This window comes from Hevea brasiliensis, chromosome 11 (genome assembly GCF_030052815.1).
Source record: "Hevea brasiliensis isolate MT/VB/25A 57/8 chromosome 11, ASM3005281v1, whole genome shotgun sequence".
NCBI classification, from domain to species: Eukaryota; Viridiplantae; Streptophyta; class Magnoliopsida; order Malpighiales; family Euphorbiaceae; genus Hevea; species Hevea brasiliensis.
This window is the reverse complement of record NC_079503.1, coordinates 83960596-83978815: the sequence shown is the minus strand read 5'-3', so window position 1 is coordinate 83978815 and position 18220 is coordinate 83960596. Positions and strand designations below refer to the sequence as shown.

The 18220-nt window shown below is 41.9% G+C and overlaps 1 non-coding gene across 1 annotated transcript; it reads left to right on the top strand.

The window, feature by feature from the left end:
* Window positions 1-73, top strand: TRNAF-GAA (transfer RNA phenylalanine (anticodon GAA)). The gene has a single exon. It is a non-coding gene; the product is annotated as a tRNA-Phe (tRNA).
* The last annotated feature ends 18147 nt before the right edge of the window (window positions 74-18220 follow it).

Genomic DNA, 18220 nt, shown 5'->3' with positions numbered 1-18220 from the left:
GTGGGGATAGCTCAGTTGGGAGAGCGTCTGACTGAAGATCTGAAGGTCGCGTGTTCGACCCACGCTCACCGCATTTATTCTTTTTTTTTTTTTGTATTTTTAGATCAAACTTCAAGCCCCAAGCCCATATGCCTTATAGATTTGAATCGAACCTGAAATTAGGCCCAATCTGACAATAATGTTTGGGAGTTGGCGAGTTCTAAATATAAACATTCAAACCTTATCTGATAAAAAAGATAAGAGTATAAAATAATTAGTTAAAATATACGCCACCTTTTCTCAAAATCTGGTCAAGGGAAACTAGTGTGATCATGGCCATTAAAGTTTGACTTGAACCCTCATTGAGACCCACCAGTATTTTGAATGACTTGTTATAACAATGAATCAAGACTCTGAAAATGGATTATCCTGACATCTCCATACAGAGAAGTCTTAAGTCACAAAAACTTGATCTCCACTTGCCTGTAAAGGAAATCACCTTTCAGATGTAAATCACCTTACAGAGTTTTTTTCCTCCCTTCCTTTTGCACAAGTTGTACAATCTTCCATCCGTTTTTCAATATGAAAAAATACAAACAGATACAGCTCATGGCGATGGATCATCTATTCCCTGAACCTCAATATTTGGTAGCTTTCCATCTTCAAAATGTGATGCATATGCTCCCACATTGAGTTAATGTATATCTTTATCTATAGGTATCAGATCACAGGTTGAAGCTAAGTTATATCCAGGACCACAAGCAGTAAGTTAATCACCAATATAATTACACTTTAATGCCATGTGGTTTGCACCTTTTATTAATAGCGTTTAAGTTTTTTTTTTTTTTAATCTGTGTTATTATGCTATTAATACTTAAGAATAAAATTGTTAAATGACGTCAATATATGCTAACGTGACAAATCTCCTTATGCTATTAAACTAGCGTGGCAGGTGAACTTCATCTATTTGACTGTATATATCAATTTATTTATTGATTTCTTTGTAATAAGGGAGTAAATATTAACATATTTTGTGTTTTTTCCATTCTTCTTGACTTGATATTAAATGGATGACATAATTATACAATCAAATAGTTGAAACCTACTTACCACGCCAGTTTAAGAGTATGAGAAACTTACCGTCAGTATATATTAACTGTATTTAGTAATTTTATCTTTAAATACTAATAGCATTATAATATATATCTTTTAAAAAAAAAATCTTCAAGCCCTTATTAATAAAACGCGCGAACTCATTGTGATAATAATAATAATAATAATAATAATAATAATAATAATAATAATAATAATAATAACACCCACAAAGCCAGCTAAAACTCATTGTCACGAGAAAGATAAGTAGAAGCTAAGATATGGGTTGTCATGTATAGACTTTTATCAAACTCCTCGTATAGACTTTTGAAGTAGAGTTTCATACGGCAAAAAAAAAGAAAAATAAAAGTTTCCCACTTTCCCTTTTCTTATCATTGAACATCAAGCTTATCTTCTGATCAATTTCTTGGATGAGGCAGACCTTGATGCCAACAATGCACTCCATCAGATCAGACGGCAACAATCTTAATCACGTATGCTTAATGTTTATTTCATTATTCTATGTAGAATCTGATCTCCTTACGTGCGATTGAATCAATGTGTTTTGTATGCTTCTATTTGGAGGTTAAGTGGGTTTTGGGTCTATTTCTATGCCATAATTTTATTTAGACCACTTCAAGTAATGCATTAAATCAATGTGTTGTTTGCACTCCATTCAAGTAGAAATTTCACTCTTATTTCGTGAAAGTGGACTCTATTCTTATATGTAAATAACATAAAAAATTATTAAAAAACATAAAAAAAAAATCATTATATATATGAGGAATATTTTGTTTTGGTATTTACAGTCAAAATATTTTCAAGCCAGATTTTACGTATTAAGATTATATTTTTTTTTTTACAATTATAAAAACACATTCTTTCTACGTCAATCTAGTGCATTTAAAATAAATAATATTTGAGTGTTCCCTAATGAAATTAAACCTTGATTGATAAGAAAAGAGAGCTTCCATCGTTATATATGTAAAAGAGGGATATTGATACAAGGTGAAGATCATAAGAAAAAAAATATTAAAAGGAGTATTGTTTGGTTTAAATAGAATATTTGAATTAAATTGAAAATTAAATTTAGATTATATTTCTTTTTTTACAATAAAATCATATATATTAACAAATTCAGGAACTCTAAAGGTGCTAAAGGATTAAATTTTAAGTGTGATGGATGGGTAATAGACAAGGTGGGGTGTTCAAATTTGATTAGATGCTCATATATTCCTAAGATCAATTTCATTTTATTTATTTATTTTGGGATGAATCGCATTTTGAACAAGTCAGACTAATTAATGACAATTTTTAAGGTAGAAAATAGAATAAACAATCAAATATCTTTAAAAAGGTTAGGTTTAGCTCAATATTTTGAATAAAAAAAAGGTCATATATAGGTATTAGAATTGGGTTATGAACAGATCCAAATCAAACCAGACAAATGGTGACAATTGACAAACACTTTCATGGGTGAAAAACAAGTTGCCGATGTTAAGACAAAACAGGTCCTTACCAGAAAACGTGGAATACGTTAAGCACTATTAATATTATCATTTGTCTTTTTTTACCAAGGGCCTTGTTTTTTTAGAGGATTTAGAGGGACAGCATTTTGGATGACTTCTTGTTACTTCGCATCCATAAAATTTTGGGAATCTTAGCAGAATGAATAAGTGTAATCAGGATCAAAGAATTTAAGGCTAAGTGTCAAAGTAGAGAGTAACCATACTTCAGCAATCTTGGTCTGTGTAATCTCTTGTGTCGCAACGGGATTTTGCGGTCGCCCGGACGATCACTCACCGAAGTGGGAAAGAGTGAGGAGTCGCCACCTTAGTTTTGAGGGAAACTAAAGAAAACCATTTGAGAAGTTAAATTAAAAATGAAACCACTTCAAAACAGAGATTCTAAGTTCGGGGTCCGTAAACGGGTGGGGAAGGTGTTAGGCACCCCACCTCGTCCCTTAATAAGGGTAAGTAGATTTAATTCTGCGTCCTTTACAAATTAGTTAGAAGGGCTTAGGCGGCAATGTTAATCCTTTTGGTAGAAGGAATGTTTGATTTTTCACTAAATTTGGATCACCCAGATACATAAGTAAATGAGACAACCTTAGTGAACGGGTGTGAGAATCGGATAAGAACTCTCCTCCGATCTTTTTTTGTTCATTAAAATTTTGAGGAGACCGGATAAGAACCTCCTCCTCAGGTCTCTTTTAAGTTATTTATTTGAAGTTTTGAGGATGAGACCGGATAAGAACTCTCCTCCGATCTCTTTCAGATGTTTATTAAAATTTGAGGTTGAGACCGGATAAGAACTCTCCTCCGATCCCTATTTAATGTTTATTAAAATTTTGAAGGGAGACCGGATAAGAACCCTCCTCCGATCTCCTTTAAGAGTTGACTTAAAACTTTTAGGCAAGGATAGGATAAGGACTCTTCCGACCCCTTCTATTTTGATGAGACTCGGACAAAGACTTTTCCGACCTTTAAAAATTTAACCACAGCTACGGGTCTTAAGAACCTAAAACTAAGAATTCTGACCTTCAAAATGCCGGGATAAGGTTTATGGATATCCTGTGGCTGAACGGGGAACACTAGACTTGATTCACTGACCTTTTCATGTAGTCATTTTACCAATATCTATTAATGACCGATCCACTCTGTTTCGTTTACTTTGGTCTTATTCCATTTCATGACATCTTTGTCGAATTGCTGTTTACGTCGGCCTAATAGTTCGGCTATCTTCCTGACGTGTTATTCAGGTCCTCTTTTTAAAGGAGACCTCTAAGTTGCAGCTACCTACGTTTACCCAACCATTTACATACTACAAAGAGTTAAAAAAAAACTGGTTTTCAGAAATTACGGAGATCAATAAAATGAACTGATCACTAAAAAATGATTTGAGAGTGACTTTCTTTGGGATTGCTTGTGCAGAAATGGTCTAGATGTAAGAAGAACAAGGAAAATGCGGGAAATAAACGTAGACGCTTAATAAAACAGTAACATGAACTCTTATAACAATATTTTCTCTTGGGTTCTCTTGTACAAAATACCCTTGAAGAAAGTTGCAGATGTATGAAGAACAAAGGAAGTGCAGGAAACAAACGTAAACAGTAGTGTGAACTCTTACCTGTGAGGAGCCAAATATATTGAAATAAGCGTGAAGTGGTAAACAAGTGATGGCGGATTGATCACCTGAGAGTTGATGTCTGCGTGAAACCGAGAGATACTTTAGCTAAAAGGTAACCGTAAGAACCAGGTGAAAGGAAGTTGAGCTTGAACAGAGGAAAGGAAAGTGGATGATGAGAGTATGACCAGATAATGAACAAACTGGAAATGTAGAGTTCCAATATTCAAAATCTTTTTCAAGAAAACACTCCTGAAAACTAGTTTCAAAAGTCTTTTAATCACTACAAAACAGCAGAGTAACAAACTGAATGAAGTTTCAGAGTTCCTCCACGATAATAGCAGCCTCTTGCCTATATCTTTTTGTTCCCCTTGAGCAGTTTTCATGCAGTATTTATAGGAATCGGTGCTCCCCATGAAGGGTCGGGATTCATTTTGAGGAGATGGAGGGTCGATTTTGAAGTACATGATCGGATGTTCAGAATTAAAGAGAATCAAAACGAATGGTCGAGATCGCTTCTCAAAGTATTTGTCCTTTTCCTCTTTTAATCCGACGGTCTTGAATCCTCTTGTCGAACGATCCGAGGGAGAGTGAAAACGCTGGTATTGTCATCTTCTCTTTTGATCCAAGGGTTCGGATTCATCCTTACAAGTGAGATCAACGGTGGAGATTGGGATGTACAGGATGTCATGACATACCGGCACTGTCGACGTGCGGGCGATTCTTAGGCGTGCGGTGGAGATCTCGTCGCCACGCTTTAACTACCTCGGCTCTGATTCTGACGACGGTTATTGGAATTTGTCTTATTCTTTTTGTCTTCCGATCCCTCCCCTAGCTCCTATTCCGATCTCTCATGCTGATCTCCTATCTCCCGATCTCTTTTATCCCTTGATCAGTCTGGATTCGGTCCAAGCATTAATTACATCTCGATTTTCGAAGCGTCCGCTTCGTTTTCCGCTCAGCATTAAATGCCCATTTTCCCCTATATATACCCCTGTTGATAGTGGCATTTCCTTCATTCGATTTTTCTCTTTCTCCTTGTTTCTTGGTTCTAGCTTCGGAAAGTTCCGGCTACAACTGTGGTTTTGATCCTCTTCCGATGGAATTCCCTATTCCTCGACTGAAAATTTACGATCCCGGTGATTGGATGGTCCTAATTGACGATGGTGAGAGAACTGGATTTGATCAATCTGTATTGCGGACCTCGGTTGTACCGATCTCGAGTCGCTCAACTGAGTTCATTCGGCTTCTCATCACATTGAGTGTTCCGACAGCGATTCTGATCCACATTGGGTGTTCCGACAGCGGATGAAGCATCCGGTCGGCAATATCCTTGGGATCAGTTATAAACTGATCCTTAGAACACCTGGGAGTATCCTTGGGATTAGTTATAAACTGATCCTTAGATCACCTGGGAGTATCCTTGGGATAAGTTATAAACTGATCCTTAGATCAGCCTCTTCAGATAGGATTTTTCACCGGTCTCTAGAGATCGTCCAAATGATGTAATTTTCCAATGTAATCAGATCTCTAGAGATCGGCCACATGATGTAGCTAGACCTTTATTGTAATCCGATCCCTAGAGATCGCCCAAATGATGTAATCCGATCTTTTGAGAATAAAGACTTTATTTTGTCGGTTATCATCTTATTTTTGCATTGATTATTTTCCGATCTCTGATATATTTGTCCGATCTGATTCTTTACCTGAATGACACTTAACTGATTCCTTATTTTAAAATGTTTAACTCATTATGCCAATCTCCAATTAACCGATCTCTGAACATTCGGTAATTTGAGAGAAGTGTCAGAACAGCTGTCGAGTCTCACCAATCGATGCGCCGCCTAGAACCTCGCGAGCATTAAATGCTCGGACTAGTATAAATAGGGGAGGGTTAGCCAGTTGTTCTCTCATTCCATTTTCAATCCCCTGCTCACAACTTCGAAGTTCTCTCATTTTCTCCAGTTTCTCCGACGACGATCAGACTCCGGTAAGGGCTTTAATCCTCTTTTAGTTTAAGTTCTTTGTTTTTTCCTTGAAAATGAGCGGTGCCGAAGGTCAGAGAGCGGCGAGCCCTCCTTCCATTCAGTTCTCATGGTCATCGTCTGATGAAGAAGAGGCGGTCGGGCCAAGCACGCAACCTGAACCCCCTAGGGTCTCTGCTCCAGGTCGGGGTCGGTTCATTCCATCAAGGCTTGCACCTCCTTGATGGATAGAGACCCTTCCTATAGACGAGCTTCCATCGGTTCTTCGGGAATCCGATCTGCAATCGTTTGTTCAAGAATACAACATTTGTCCTGATTCATATGAACTGATCAAGTGCCATGGCGATGTTCGTGTCGATCACTCCTTTGAAGAGAACGACATAGTCATGGTGTATGAGGAACAGTTAAAGGCCGGTCTTCGATTCCCCCTGGATGACTTCTATAAGGAGGTCCTAAAACTTCACCGGCGAGCATCGCTCGGATCCACCCTAACTCATGGCGGATTTTAGTAGCCTTCCGAGGCCTATGCCTAGCTAAGGGAATCGGACCTACGGCTAAGGTGTTCGCCGAGTTGCACCGGCTATCTCGCCAAAGGACGATGACCACCGGTTCTTCCAGCGAAGCCTCGTTGCGGCTCTTTTCCGATCGCCCTCGTCTCTTAAGAATTGGAAGAATCGTTTCTTCATTGTGAGGAGCAAAGATCCGAGCCATTTTGAGGACTTCCCGCACTGGTGGTACGGGGACCTTTGCTTCGAATCACATCACCCCGAGCCAAGATGAAAGCCTAATAGTGATGGATTTGAAGAGTGAGGCTGCCACTAAAAGTATTCTTGTTTGGATGCGGTGGCCGAGCCGCACCATTGGATCATTGCTCACTTGGCCAAGACCGCGAACTTCCGCTCTCTAACCTCGGCATCGGTATTTTCTATATCTCAATTCTCACGACCTTAGTGATCTCACTAACCTTTTCTTTGTGCAGTATGGCGGGTGGTGAGGGTTCAAGGAAACGGAAGAAGGAGAGAGAGATCTCCTAAGATAAAGGAGATAAAGCGTTGAACGACTCCAAACGCCCTGGTCACGAACCCGGGAGATACAAAGTGATCCTCCCCAACCTTCGGTCCGACCACCAAGCTACCCGATCTCCTCCTAGATCGGAGGAGCAGCCTCCGACTCTTGCAGTTGTTCCAAGCAGGAAGGGGGCCTACTCAAGCTTCGGGAGGACCTCTTCTGGCGCTCAAGTATCGATTGATCGCTTGAGGAATAATCTGATCAAGGAGAACTCGATTTCGCCAAAGTCCCGGGTCTACCATCTTCTTTCCGGAGGATCGGACAAAGCTATCCTGAATGGTCTCGACGACATATTGACTCGGACCATGAGCTTAAACGTGGAGTGTCCGTGAACCGGACCATGATCCGAAAGGATTCACCGGGTAAGGAGATCGGGAAGAAGAATCAGAGGTGGATTCCCTCCGATCCCAACTCTCATCCGCCGGATTATATATCTCAAGTCGAGGGACGGCAAAGCTCCATGAAGACCGGTTGGCGAACAGATCGTGCTTTGGATGAGAGGGACCGTGCTCTTAAGGAAGTCCAGTGCTTCACGCCAACGGTTGGCTCAGGTCGCTCAACTTATAGAGGAACTTGAGGCGAAGGATAAGGAGCTTAAGGAGAAAGACAAGGAGCTTAAGGAGAGGGATGAGGAGATGGTGACTGGAATAGCCGAGGCCTATGTGAAGGCTCACAAGGATCTCTTGGCCGCACTCCAAGAGCGTTACCCAGAAGAAGACTTTTCTTGGATGGCCGATGTGGCTCCTGAGGACAATGATGAAGACAGTGAGGATGAAGCCGAGGGTGAGAGGGAGAGAGGGAGTGATCCAAATGTAGATCAGGCTGGGGGTGATCCCCCAGCCGAATAACTTGTACAAATTATGACATGAAATGAAATGCCTTTTGTTCAATGAATGATTGTGATCGGAAAATTTTAAACCATTGTTTGTCTGAGTATTTGATTGTATGAGCACAAAGAAACAAAAACTAAATGTGATTATTAATCTAAGTATGAGAGATCGGAAAGCACTTTGAACATGAGATCGGTAGGGAAGAAATGTCAATGTAACTTGACTGAAAATTTTACTCGAACTCTTAAGATAGGAATCGAACCAAAACTTTAGCTCTTAAACTTTCGGAAAGGAGGTCGGCAATAAAACTGGTAGGAAAAGATCTAGTGCCCGTTCATTTTATTCATCAACAGAGATCAGGAATATGCCCGACGAGTCCGGAAATTCGGCAACGGGTTTGAGGGATCGGTAAATGATTTGAGAGATCGTCTTAGTTTTAAGGGATGCTATGACTTATCATTGATTCAAGTCTTTGTGAGGATATATCTGAAATTTGACCTCCTATCAAGGAGGGACCTAAACGTGATTAGTCGTTCAAAGAAGAATTTTTATTGATTCTAGGGATCGACCAAAATATGGTGTCGACAGCTGCTCCTCTTTACATAATTTCTATTAAAGGAAAGATTTACGTATAGGAATTATGTAAAGAATCCGACTCATATTTTGGACGATTATGTATTTGAAATTAGTGAACTAAAGCACACCTAAGTTAATGACCTAGAAAATTAAAATCAACTTGGATCTAGAAACCAGAGGTTGATAACAGGAATGTAAATTGCATGACATTAAAATCAACTTAGATCAAGGAACCAGAGGTTGATAACAGAAATGTAAATTGCATGAAATTAAAATCAACTTGGATCAAGGAACCAGAGGTTGATAATAGAATTTTAAATGGCGAAATTAAAATCAACTTAGATCAAGGAACCAGAGGTTGATAACAGAAATGTAAATTGCATGAAATTAAAATCAACTTGGATCAAGGAACCAGAGGTTGATGGTGGAATTGCATGAAATTAAAATCAACTTGGATCAAGGATCCAGAGGTTGATGGTGGAATTGCAGGAAATTAAAATCAACTTGGATCAAGGAACCAGAGGTTGATAGCAGAAATTTAAATTGCAGGAAATTAAAATCAACTTGGATCAAGGAACCAGAGGTTGATGGTGGAATTGCAGGAAATTAAAATCAACTTGGATCAAGGATCCAGAGGTTGATAGCGTAAATTTAAATTGCAGAAATTAAAATCAACTTGGATCAAGGAACCAGAGGTTGATGGTGGAATTGCAGGAAATTAAAATCAACTTGGATCAAGGAACCAGAGGTTGATAGCAGAAATTTAAATTGCAGGAAATTAAAATCAACTTGGATCAAGGAACCAGAGGTTGATGGTGGAATTGCAGGAAATTAAAATCAACTTACAAGGCGAGTCTAACCCTGACACATGAAGTTCTTTCCCTGAAGAAGTGTACTTAACAAGATAACGAAGGCGGATGATTAATGGAGGAGGAGTTGCAAGACCTGACCTATGATCTCATTCTTTCGGATGCCCCTTTTTCATTCCCGACTTTCTTCTTACTCTACGGAGAGCGCCCTTGCAGGTTTTCACTTTCTCTTCCATTCGACTGTGCGCCCTTTCGGGTTTTCACCTCTAGAAGTTTTTTTTTTTTTTTTTTTTTTTTTTTTAAGGCTATTTCATGCAAATATCATAATAAATTACGTGAGGTTATAAATTTTAAAATTAAAATATTATGGCAAAAATTTTAAATAATTAATAGCGCATTAAACAAAGAGAAAGGATAGCATGGGGAAAATAACAACAGAAGGAATGAAGTATAACTTTATTAGAAAGAATAGACTTTCAAAGGAGAGGAAAAGGTACAAAGATAGATCTCACATATTCCTTATGGTTAGTTTTGAAGTCTTTTAACTGCCATTATTTCGAGTTCTCCGGAGTCTCATGCCTTAACGGTCTCTTCTCTATTCGCGGTTTCATACCCTCTTCCTTATTTCTCCACTTTGGTTCTTGGGACGCCCTTTTGGGTTTTCACCCCGAGAAGGTTTTTTTTTTTTTTTTTTTTTTTTTTTTGGATGCCCTTTCGGGTTTTCACCCTTTCCCCTTTTTATGCATAGTATCTCTTGACAGTGTCGGCATTGACTGGTCTCGGGAATTCTTCACCGTCTATGTGGGTCAAGATCAAGGCTCCTCCGGAAAATGTCTTTTTAACCACATAGGGTCCCTAATAGGTTGGTGTCCACTTGCCCCGGGTCGCTTTGGTTCAAAGAAGACTTTCTTCAGTACTAGGTCCCCGGGTTGGAATTCACGTGTGCGTACATTTTTATCAAATGCCCTGGCCATTCTTCTCTGGTATAATTGTCCGTGACATGCTGCTGTTAACCTTTTCTCATCCAGCAAATTCAACTGATCCAACCTTGACTGGATCCATTCTGACTCATCGATCCCTGATTCCTTCAAAATCCTTAGGGACGGGATTTCAACCTCAATAGGCAATACAGCTTCCATCCCGTAGACCAGTGAGTATGGAGTTGCCCCGGTCGAGGTTCTTACGGAAGTCCGGTATGCGTGAAGAGCGTAGGGAAGCATATCATGCCAATCCCTATATGTGACCGTCATTTTCCGGATTATTCTCTTGAGGTTTTTGTTTGCAGCTTCCACCGCTCCATTCATCTGGGGACGGTATGGGGAGGAATTGAGGTGTCGGATTTTGTATTGGTCACATAATTCCTGAATCTTCGGACCATTCAAGTTCTTGGCATTATCAGTGACAATTTCATTCGGTAGACCATGCCGGCAGATGATATTGCTTCTGAAGAATTTGAGAAACGTGTTCTGCGTGATGTGAGCATAGGATGTCGCCTCGACCCACTTGGAGAAATAGTCGATGGCTACAAGGATGAATCTGTGCCCATTGGATGCCTTGGGATTGATGGGACCAATCACATCTATGCCCCACATTGCAAAAGGCCACGGTGAGACAAGATTGAACAGCTTGTGAGGTGGCACATTTATCGGATCTCACAGAATCGACACTTGTGGCACTTCCGGAAATACTCGATGCAATCCTTTTCCATTGTGGTCCAAAATACCCACGTCGCATGATTTGCTTCACATCATGTGACCATTGGCGTGAGTGGCACAATTTCCCTCATGAGTTTCAAAGAGGATTCTCTTTGCTTCTTTTGCATCTACGCATCTCGCACTTGGAGCTTCTTTTGTATAGGGTTTCTCCACCGAAAGTACCCTAATGCTAACCTCAATCATCTTCTTTTCATTTTGCTTGCCCTGACGGGAATTCTCTGGTTCTACAGTAGACTAGGATGTCATGATACCAAGGCTTTCCGTCGGGCTCTTCTTCAATCATGAAGCAATAGGCTGGCTCATCCCTTACCTTAATCTTCAACGTCTGAAACGTCTGCCCTTCTTCGAGTTGATCCATAATACTAGAGTAGCTAAGGCATCAGCAAATTGATTCTTGTCTCTACTCGGATGAGTGAAAGAGATTTCTTCAATTTCTTGATCAACTCCAGTAAGTACTTCTGATATGGGATCAACTTGGGATCCTTAGTTTGCCATTCTCCCTTGACTTGATAGATTATCAGAGCCGAGTCTCCGTACACCTCCAACTTTCTGATTTTCATCTCTATAGCGGCATGTAGACCCATTACACAAGCTTCATACTGCGACATTGTTGGTACACAAACCCCAATTTAGCACTATCGGAAATGTTTTCCGTCCGGATACTAGTACAGCTCGATTCCATTTCTCGATAAATTGATCGCTCCATCAAAATACATTTCCCATACATCGGTTGGCTCGTCTTCTTTGCGTCTACCTCATTAATATGTTCATCGTGAACTCAAATTGAGCTTCATAATCTGGATAGGGTTTTCTCGCTAGGAGGTCGAATCACGCTACCTTTCACCGCTGGGTCATGTAGACTATGTCGTATTGGAAGAATATAACCGCCACTTGGCTATCCTTCCCGCACGAATGGGCTTTCAAATACGTATCGATAGGATCCATCCCGGAGATAAGCCATGTCTTGTGATTCAACATATAGTGCTTGAGGCGATTTGTCATTCATGCTAACGCTACAGCAAGTCTTTTCTAAGAAGGAGTACCTTGACTCACAATCATTGAACTTCTTGCTCAGGTAATAAATGGCCCTCTCTTTTCGGCCGGAATTATCATGCTGCCCCAAAACACACCCCATAGAATTCTGTTGGACTGCCAGGTACAGGATTAAAGGCCTTCCTGCCACGTGGGACCAATCTTCGTGGATTTGACAAATACTGATAGATTGATTCGAAAGCCTTTTGACAATCCGAATCCCATTGGGAAGGGTAGTTCTTCCGGAGTAATCTCAAAATAGGCACAGCTATGGCACTGAGATTAGAAATAAACCTCAAATGTAGTTCAACTTTCCTAAAATCGCGCACCTCCCTTTCTGTTTTTGGGGACGGCATTTCTTGAATAGCTCGAACTTTGTCTGGGTCCACTTCTATCCCTTTTTCGCTTACTATGAATCCCAACAATTTTCCCGATCTAGCTCCAAATATGCACTTAGCAGGGTTCAGCTTCAACTGATATTTCCTGAGCCTTTCAAACACCCTCCTTATCACCTGAACGTGGCTCTCCTCTCCCCGGGATTTGATGATCATATCATCCACATACACCTCCACTTCTTTATGCATCATATCGTGGAATAATGTGACCATTGCGCGCGGGTAAGTAGCCCCGGCATTCTTCAACCCGAATGGCATGACCCGATAGCAGAATACCCCCCATTGGGTGATAAAAGCAGTTTTATCCTTGTCTTCCTTGTCCATCGGAATCTGATTGTACCCTGATGCCCCATCAATACACGAACATCTGCCCAAACCCGCGGCATTGTCAACTAGCACATCAATGTGGGGGAGAGGGAAATCGTCTTTCAAACTAGCTTTATTAAGATCCCGTAGTCAACGCACACCCCGACTCTCCGTCTTTCTTCATTCACGGACGACGTTAGCCACCCATTGGGTGTATTTGACCACTTCTAAGAACCCGTCGTCATACTGTTTCTTGACTTCATCCCGAACCTTAAGCAGTGTGTCGGGATTCATTCTCCTTAACTTTTGTTTTACCGGGATTGTCCCCGGATCAAGGGAATTTTGTGCGCATTATCCGAGGGTCCAAACCGACCATGTCATCATAGCTCCAAGAGAACACGCCGAGAAATTCCTTGCAGACCGATCATATCTCCCAATTCCTCACTCTCCACTACCTTAAGTTCCCTTTACTTCTTCCGTGCCTAAGTTTATTGTGCGCGTTTCATTTTCACAAGGCACGAGGGAGGGTTCATCTTTTTCATTGCTTTCCTCTGTAAGGTCTTCCTCAGAATCACTTGAAGTAATGGCAGTTATGGGGATTTCAAAATTAACCAGAGGGATTCCTGAGTCTATTGGATTATTAGGTGTTAATTGATGAATTGTCCTGAAGGAATAAAGAATAGAACATGTTATAAGGATGGAATTAAAAGGAAAGAAAAAGAGTATTGGATTAAAAATGCGCTATTAATTCATTAATATTAATGCCATAAGAAAAGGTCCATTTACAGTATTACACTTGTCACCATGGACAAAGTGATCAAGTGTAGATAACCAGAGGTACTTTACTCGAGATTGAGTACAGGGATATCCTCCGTTGTCCAGTTGTCAAGCTCCTGCTCTTCAGCCATTGGCGAAACTAGGGCCTCATACAAGGAATCCAGTTGGATGACATCTATGGATGGATCATCAGGTGATTCTTCTGTACTTGCCGGATGTTGAATGACCGGTTTAGTGAAGATTTCCGTGATTCTCGGGACTACTTTCACCTTTCCCATCTTCTGGTCAAATCTCTGATCCCGAAGCATTTTTCTCATCCAGAATCGCCCATCCACGAGGGCATCCTCCTCATACCCCAAACCACAACGGCCTATCTTCTGAATGGCCGGTATAGGCTCGACAATCCCTTGTAATGTGGCGCCTAGGCCTTTACCCTCTTCATACCCGCTTCTTGACATTACTTTGGCCACCATAGCCATGGCCCCCTCCTTCCCAGTATCTTGCAATTCAAGGGCCTGGAAAGAACTTTCCAATGACTCTCATTGCTTCCACATAAGGGAGTGATTGCGGCTTAGTGACCAGATGGCCTCTTCGCCTCACCGTGATGATTTTGCCGCCCTTAATGTATTTGATCTTCCGTGCAAAGTCGAAGGAACAAAGATTCGCAGAATGGATCCACGGCCTCCCCAACAACATAGTGTAAGCCGGCTCAATGTTCATTACTTGAAACGTGATATTGAAAGTACATGCACCGACCTGGATTGGCAAGTCAATGTCCCCCAGCACCTCTCTCCTTGTTCCGTCAAAGGCTCTTACCACCATTGCACTTTGACGTATATTCAATTGGTCAACCGGTAGCCTGGCTAAGGTCGCACTGGGCAATACATTGAGGGCCGATCCGTTATCGATGAGGACCTTGGCCACTATACAGCCTTTACATTTCACCGTTATATGCAGAGCTTTATTGTGCCCTAAGCCTGCGGGATCTACCTCTTCTTCAGAAAAGGCTACAGAGCTGGATGCCTGGATTTGTCCTATTATTTTCTCAAACTGCCCCGGAGTAATGTCGGGCTTCAGAAAGGCTTGATCCAGCATTCTTTGTAAGGCTTGTCGGTGGACTTCCGAGCTCGTGATCAATGATACTTGATGATATTCGGCGGGTTTTCCTCAACTGCTCCACTACGTAATACTCGCTCTGATACATTATTAGGAGCACCAGCTCCTCCTCTTCTCTATGCTCAAGTGCTCGCTTCGCTTTCTCAACCTCCTCTTCCGTGTTTTTGACGACTCTCCCATTTTTACTTTCCTTTCCTCTTCTCTCTTTCTTCGTTCAGAACACCTTCCACTTCGAGTTATAAACTCGACTTCTTGTTCAGGTGGAGAGGATCTTGTTGCAATAACGGGCCGAGAACTGGTTTGGGGAGTGATGTTGCTGGTAGGTCCATCATAAGTCATCCTGAAATGCTCGTGAGGAGCAAAACATGGTTTTGGTGGTGCCGGAGGCGAGGCTGCTAGAGCGGATGTCCGCTGACGCTCCCTGAGTAAAAACTTGGAAATTATAGTTCCAAGGGACAGCATGAGTGTTGGTGATGGGGAGCTGAGGTGGAGTTCGGATAACCGTTACCGGCGGTGAGGCTACCGGGGGTGAGAAGGTGATTCTGGGTTTGGAGGTAGAGGTATTCTGGCTGTATCTTGTGGTGTTCACTTCCCCTTCCGTCTTTGACCTCTTCTGACATCTCAGAACCTTAAAAGACAATAAGTTCCGGACCTCTTGCCTGAACCCCTCACAATCTCGCAGCTCGTGGTCAGCTGCCCCTCCGTGATAAGGACACCCCGTATCCTCCTCAGCTCCCGCTACCTGAGGGGAAAGGTAACCTTCCCTCATTGCTATAGCAAAAATCTCCTCAAAGTAAGGAACCAGCTTATCCACTTCAGGTGTTGATCCCTCTCCCTTAGATTCAATCATATTTACACCACTACCCGCATTATGGTTGGGCAGTGGATTTGAGGTGACATTGGGGAGGGAACCATTCCCCTCAATCTTCAACCACCCGTTCCGGATTAAAGCGTGCACTCTCCCTCTGAGTGCCCCGCAGTTGTCAGTTGAATGCCCTTGTGCTCCTCCATGATACTCACAACGGGCTGTGGCATCATACCACCTGGGATATGGCGGCTGGATTGGGTCTAAAGGGACTGGTACGATTTGGTTTATACCGACAAGGTATCGGTATATTTCACTGAGAGGGAGGGGAAGGGGTGGATCAGGATTCCTTGGAGGTCTTGGGTTATTTTGTGGTGGCCGTGGTTGAGCCTGGAGGAGGAGGTGGTCTTGGTTGGAAATTTGCAGTGGGGCGTACAGGGCGTGGTTGTGGATAATTAGGGAAAGGGGGTGGAATGTTCATGATAGTTGGGCCATGAGAGGAGGATATGGCCGGTAGTTATTTTGGGGAATTGGGGAAAATTATTCGCCTAGTGATGGAATGCACATCACTCTCCTTTTCTTGCCAAAATTGGCGCCTTTTTCACGTGGTTCTCGCTAACTCCTGTAGCCTTCCTATTCTCAGATTGGCTTCAATTCTCTCACCGGCTTGGATGATATCTGAGAAACTGTTGGAGGTATTTCCAATCATCAGGTTGAAGTAGGGAGCCTTCAATGTTTCAATGAATAGGGAGCAGAGTTCATTATCATCCAGGAGGATATACTGCAGCCTTCTCACTCCATCGTTGGGCATACCGCTTAAAACCTTCCCGGTCTTTACTGTGTTCCGAGGTCCCTCCTTGTGGGTGCCGCATCACAATTGAATTTGTACCGCTTAAGAAAGGTATCGCTAAGTCCTTCCAGAGTGCAGCTTGCTCGCCCAATTGTATGCACCATCTCGTAGCCGCTCCGAGAGGCTCGTGAAAGAAGTGAATGAGAAGTCTATCGCCTTCTCATTAAGGCGACATTTTGGCAATGTAGGTTGCCAGGTGGATGCGGGGATCTGAGTTTCCGCTGTATTTGTCGAAATCAGGAATCTTGAATTTGGGTGGTACCACCACATCTGGCACCAATCTCAGTGACGACACATCGACTGAGCCATACATGTTCAACCCTTCTATTGCTCTCAATCTTTCTTCTAGGGCAGATAGTTTCTCGTTTTCTCTCGCCCTATGTTCTCCTTCCACCGCATGATACACTCCTCCAACCGGGAGCTGAGGGGTGGAGTAAACTGGAGGGATCGGGATTGAATGGTGAGGCTCGCATTTGAGGCAGGGTAATAGGAAAAAGGTGGGTCATTATTTATGGTCACCGGATTGACAGTGATTGTCGAGTGCTGAATGGGAGACTGAAAGGTAAAAGAGGTTGAAGCTTGCTGAGGATCATTTGTTGTAGGAGGCGGAGGAGGTAATGGTGGGCTAGGTTCTGAAGCAGGTTTGCTCTGAGACATTTCCTTCATTAGTCTCATAATTTCAGAAAGCTGATCCTTCAACTCGGAGACCTGTCCTTGTAGGTTCTGTACTTGCTCCTGATTTTCCATTATCTTCCTCGTTCGAGATCTTGTTAAGTACACTCGCTTGGGTTGGATCGTGTGCTTGGTCAGACTTGCCTTGTTTGAATCAATATTGATTTCCTGTGAGGATAAAAAAATTTAAATGAATTTGAGTTTTGCAAAAAAACTAAAAGTCCTGGTCTGGACGAAGGATACAGTGGCATTTGAGAGCCAGGTTGGAATCTACAAAAGGATAATCGCCTCAGCTTTATCATGGCATCGTTCGATAGTCTGACCGTGAATGACGGGATTGAATGCGCATTTATGATACCTGTCCATATAGCGCATTTCAATTTTTCACATAACCCTAGCGAGGAAGTTCCTACGGGAGTCATACTATTCATTCACAAATTTTGCTGAACAATGGTTCAAAAATCACTTCATTAGCTGAGTAATTTGCACATCGTATTTTTTACATTGGCCTAGGCTCGAAGATTCTTTATAATAAGATGACATTTTCTCGAGATACTCATATAACCTTTCTTGCTTTGGCAGGTCAACACTTTCAGAGCATACTTGATCTGTAATAGTTCCTTTTTCCTGTGCTATCATCTTCTCCAATCGGTCCACATTTTCTTTCACCTTGATAGAGGGCAGCTTGTTTCTTTTTCTTTTCTCTCTTTAGCACACTCTTTCAAGATGTCGTTGATGAGGAGTGCCTGTTCTTTTAATTCAAGCTTCTTCTTCTTGTTTTCCTGTTTATACTCTTCAACGAGTACCTCTTGGTACTTCATCCTTTCCTGAAGCTTACTATTCTGCCCTTTCATTTCTTTGACCTCAGCTTGGAGAGAGTTTCTTTCTTTTTCCCACTGTACCTCTTGCTCTTCGAACCCTATTCTTTCGGCCCTTGCCTCTTCCTTGAGCTTTCTTACCCTTCTCTTAAGTTTCTGCTGTTGGTCCTCCAATTGTGTCATTCGTTCTTGCAGCTGTGAGTTTTCGGTATTTGCCTTTTGTAGCGAGTCAACCAGGCGATTATTAGCTTCCTCTAATAGGGCGTCTT